The sequence below is a fragment of the Dermacentor silvarum genome, chromosome 1 (assembly GCF_013339745.2).
Source record: "Dermacentor silvarum isolate Dsil-2018 chromosome 1, BIME_Dsil_1.4, whole genome shotgun sequence".
Taxonomy (NCBI): Eukaryota; Metazoa; Arthropoda; class Arachnida; order Ixodida; family Ixodidae; genus Dermacentor; species Dermacentor silvarum.
The window spans coordinates 366,740,878-366,746,145 of NC_051154.1; the positions used below are offsets into that span (position 1 = coordinate 366,740,878).

A 5,268-nucleotide genomic window follows, 5' to 3' on the forward strand; every position below is an offset into this window, starting at 1 on the left:
AAGTTGTTCATGTTTCCCGGCTGAAGCCATACTGCTCTTCTAGCTCCTCGCCTTCATAACAAGCGCCAGGACGGCGCTTCAGCCCCCGGAGAGTGATGTTACGGAGCGATGCACACATGGATCAACGCGATGCTTGGCGGCGCGACAAAGACGACGATGAAGATGCTAGCTCTTGGGCCGGATCGGACATCTCTTGCCCTAGCCTCCTCTGTATATATTTGGTAAATACATCCTTCGCCTCTATCTGGCTTCCGTCACAATATCTATATCAGTATGGTTGGGAATGACCCATGAGAGCCTGGCTTATGTTACGTGATGTCACGTGACTCTTTTTTACGTTGTTTGAAGTATGCGACGTGCGTACAATCGCAGAGCTTCTTCAAAGCCCGTTCGTTTGATATCCATGTAAGTATGGTTGGGAATCACGCATGGACCAGCGAAAGATACGAGAGGTCACGTGACACCCTTTTCCCACCTGGTTTGACGTTCGTTATGAGTGTACCATCGCGTAGCTTCAATTCCCTTTCGTTTAATATCCATGTCAGTATGGTTGGGGATGACCCATAAAAGCCTGAAGAATGTTACGTCAGGTCACGTGACACCATTTTCCTACCTGGTTTGACGTTCGTTAAGTGTGTACCCTCGCAGAGCTTCCTCGAAGCCCGTTTGTTTGATATCCATGTCAATATGGTTGGGAATCACGCATAGGCTAGCAAAAGATACGTGAGGTCACGTGACACACTTTTCCCACCTGGCTTGACGTTCGTTATGTGTGTAATATCACATAGATTATTCAATTCCCGTTCGTTTGATATCCATGTTAATTTGGTTGAAAATCATGCATGGACCAGCGGATTATACGTGAGGTCACGTGACACCTTTCTCCCACCTGGTTTGACATTCGTTACGTGTGTACCATCGCAAAGCTTCTTCGAAGCCCATTCGTTTGATATCCATGTCAATATGGTTGGGAATCACGCATGGACCAGCGAATTATACGTGAAGTCACGTGACACACTTTTTCCACCTGGCTTGACGTTCGTTATGTGTGTAATATCACATAGATTATTCAATTCCCGTTCGTTTGATATCCATCTTAATTTGGTTGAGAATCATGCATGGACCAGCGGATTATACGTGAGGTCACGTGACACCTTTCTCCCACCTGGTTTGACATTCGTTACGTGTGTACCATCGCAAAGCTTCTTCGAAGCCCATTCGTTTGATATCCATATCAATATGGTTGGGAATCACGCATGGACCAGCGAATTATACGTGAGGTCACGTGACACCATTTGGCACCTGGTTTAACGTTCGTTTCGTGTGTACCATCGCATAGCTTCTTCAATTCCCGTTCGTTTGATATCCATGTCAGTATGGTTGGGAATCACGCATGAACCAGCGAATTATACGTGAGATGACGTGACACCTTTTTGCCACCTGGTTTGACGTTCGTTACGTGTGTACCATCGCATAGCTTCTTCAATTCCCATTCGTTTGATATCCATGTCAATATGGTTGGGAATCACGCATGAACCAGCGAATTATACGTGAGATGACGTGACACCTTTTTGCCACCTGGTTTGACGTTCGTTACGTGTGTATCATCGCATAGCTTCTTCAATTCCCATTCGTTTGATATCCATGTCAATATGGTTGGGAATCACGCATGGACCAGCGAATTATACGTGAGGTCACGTGACACCTTTTCCCCACCTGGTTTGACGTTCGTTACGTGTGTACCATCGCAGAGCTTCTTCGAAGCCCGTTCGTTTGATATCCATGTCAATATGGTTGGGAATCACGCATGGGCTAGCAAAAGATACGTGAGGTCACGTGACACACTTTTCCCACCTGGCTTGACGTTCGTTATGTGTGTAATATCACATAGATTATTCAATTCCCGTTCGTTTGATATCCATGTTAATTTGGTTGAGAATCATGCATGGACCAGCGGATTATACGTGAGGTCACGTGACACCTTTCTCCCACCTGGTTTGACATTCGTTACGTGTGTACCATCGCAAAGCTTCTTCGAAGCCCATTCGTTTGATATCCATGTCAATATGGTTGGGAATCACGCATGGACCAGCGAATTATACGTGAGGTCACGTGACACCATTTGGCACCTGGTTTAACGTTCGTTTCGTGTGTACCATCGCATAGCTTCTTCAATTCCCGTTCGTTTGATATCCATGTCAGTATGGTTGGGAATCACGCATGAACCAGCGAATTATACGTGAGATGACGTGACACCTTTTTGCCACCTGGTTTGACGTTCGTTACGTGTGTACCATCGCATAGCTTCTTCAATTCCCATTCGTTTGATATCCATGTCAATATGGTTGGGAATCACGCATGGACCAGCGAATTATACGTGAGGTCACGTGACACCTTTTCCCCACCTGGTTTGACATTAGTTATGTGTGTACCATCCCATAGCTTTTTCAGTTCCCGTTCATTTGATATCCATGTCAGTATGGTTGAGAATGACCCATTAGAGCCTGAAGAAAGTTACGTTATATCACGTGACTCTTTCTCATGTGGTTTGAAGTATGCTTCGTAGCGTATGAAGAAGTCTACTTCAGTTACGTTTGGCCTGCGCAAAATTATAACATTTCGTCGTTATTTTGAACTTCCTATAACACCCCGCAAGTGGACCTACACTTTGGAATAAATTCAGTGGCGTGAGGATTAAAATTCTTGGCGCGTAGATTGAATTAATTGGCATTGGGAACAAATGTGTGGCGCGTGGATTAAATTGACAGGTACTTGGATTAAAATAGCTGGTATTCGGATTAAATTGAGCGAGAAAACCTGTAGGTTGGGTGATGAAATTACGAAATTTGACAGCGCAAGCTGGAGACAGGGGTAATTGGCGATCGCAGGGAGAGGCTTTCGTCCTTCAGTGGACATAAATACCGGTTAATGACGATGACTTCATATGTCGAATATTTGTGCATATCAATTAAGTTTTCTTTTCGGCCACCCAACTAAACTGCTGGTCTCAATAAAAGCTTGTTCCTCCTCTCCATCCCTCCAACAATTCGAGCTCACTAAGATTCATCAGATCTATTTCTGAGATATTCTCGGCGGTATTCATCGTACGGTGGGGTCTGCCGTAACTGGAATGCTACCATATCGCACGAGATTGTCTATTGGCTTCGTCGAGTTTTGTCCCGTACTTCCAGAGGAATGTCTCATCTCCGCTTGCCAACTTTGTAATTTGTAGTCTGTGCCAGTGGTGTCTTTTAGGCAATTTGCAACCCAAAAATGACATTAGTCTGGCTTTCGTTTCACGTTTCTCACAGGCCTGGATGACGTGATACCTGATTTTTTGTGTTCTCTGGTTCTCTACTCACAATTTAAATTGGTGCAACCATTTTTCCTAGGCAATTGAGTCAAGAGGACTTGTGATAGACATAGCATGTCCTAATTATTCAGCGGCTGAGCTTACCCACTGAGCCAAACGCGGGAAAATCACAGAAGTGCATGCTAAGGAAGTCCCACTAACACAAGCTGTATGCTGGTGCTGTTACCAAATACAACATAAGCACAACTGGCTAGCCACACTTTGTTAACCCTGGCAATCAGGAATAGTTGGAAGTAAACAGAAGATAATAGAAGACAGCACAAGTATGAAATATATAGGGAAGAGAAAGCCTGAAGAAGGCGTTAGGAAGAAGTGACTTCCTATTTCCCCCTCTCTAACTGAAGCCGAGGCTAAAGAATTGTGTTGCGTCTGCCGAGGGGCCTAAAGGTCCAAATACCAGGCATTGGCTCAGCCCTCAAGATATCCTTTTCCGCGGACGTGACTAAGCCATGCTTGGCTATCTCAGCGCGGGAAGGTATGTGCTCGAGCCCGAGTTGTCGTAATGACCCCGTCAACCGCCACCATTAATTCAAATGTATACATTAGAACACGTAATTATGCACGAGTCAAACGACAGATGGACATGTCACCTAACCAACATTGTATGCCAGATGGCGCTACTACCACCACGACGATAACACAACTACTAAGACAATAACGTGAACAAAGAAGTGAGCGCGATATGCACAGCACGTTTTCACAGAAATGTCAGTCCACACGATCTCACTAACGTGTTACTACTTGTTGATTGTTTTAAATTAAATGAGGTTTATGAACAATTGATAAGGCAGGTACTTTGCGCATATATAGTAAATAAAAATTGCTATTAGCCGCTTCCTTTAATTTAGTGTGCACTGTTTTGTCATCCTGTGGGACCAGCAAACAAACGCAAGTTACCTGGTCAGGTTATTGAAAGGCGTTTTTTTTATTTCTTTCAGGACGAAAACATTTCCAACTGACTTGTTTATATAAGAACCCTTTGCAATAGCCCTTCATCTTAGACATTTACATTTCGCTAATTTTATTCAAGAAGTTATTGAAGAAGTTAGGCGCGCGCCGCAGTTTTGTCAGCGTTCGCGCTGCGGATGTCAGTGGCTATACTCCGTTCCATACATTGCAGTCCACGCTGTGGAGGCTAGACAGACTTCTTCCACTGGCTTCGTTCGCACTTGGATATAGGTGGCTGTTTTTTTTTTTTTTACCGTAATTGTGCGCAACTGTTGTTGTATAGGCTCAGTATTGAATGAACGAAGTCTTAATCCTTAGAAACAAACACACTGTGTATGCGGCTGCTAATGCGTTCTTTTAGATAATTTTAATTTTTTCTTGTTCTTTTCGGGTTCTTGTATTTGCAACTGGTCGCGAGGAGCCTCACGTACATGCTCGCGCGAGCGAATGCTGTTGGCGCCCAGCGAAGCATGGCTGGAACGCGCGGAGCGGTAACTTTACTTGACCAACCCTCTTGCGTAGCTTCCACAGCGTTGACTGCTATGCATGGGACGGAGTATAAGCATAGTGCGAATCCCAGGAACCCAGCGGCTATTATAGTGCCTAGAACATATCAGATATGCTATGCCATACCGAGTGCATCCTGCACGCACGTCTTTATCGCTGAGAAGACAGAAGGCAGCGCGTTCCAGCACGAAAGCGCCGCTCTATGTGAAGAACTGAGCACACCAGCGAGACTGCGCCGTTATATTTAGGATGTTTCGACTGTACCACCACGTAAGAGGTTGTTTACCCCGCTATTCCATGTTGTGATTCACAGTATCATTCCACCCCGGTAAATCGAAGCTTTCCTGTTCAAAGAAAAAAAAAGCACACACTTGGCGTGCTTTTGAACAGCCTGCAAGCGAGTGGCATTGTTTTTTTCTTTGCGATCAGTTATTTACCTC

The 5,268-nt window shown here is 44.8% G+C and overlaps 1 long non-coding RNA gene across 4 annotated transcripts; it reads right to left on the reverse strand.

The window, feature by feature from the left end:
* Nucleotides 1-328: 328 nt before the first annotated feature.
* LOC125942405 (uncharacterized) lies at nt 329-2,432 on the reverse strand. Of its 4 annotated transcripts, XR_007465076.1 has the most exons (5): nt 2,130-2,432; nt 1,717-1,854; nt 1,303-1,578; nt 614-751; nt 329-475 (listed from the first exon to the last, which is right to left on the reverse strand). It is a non-coding gene; the product is annotated as an uncharacterized LOC125942405 (long non-coding RNA). The 4 variants fall into 4 exon arrangements; XR_007465073.1 differs by lacking the exon at nt 1,303-1,578 and having other exon boundaries at nt 330-475; nt 1,579-1,854; XR_007465074.1 differs by lacking the exon at nt 614-751 and having other exon boundaries at nt 331-475.
* Between the last annotated feature and the right edge of the window lie 2,836 nt (nt 2,433-5,268).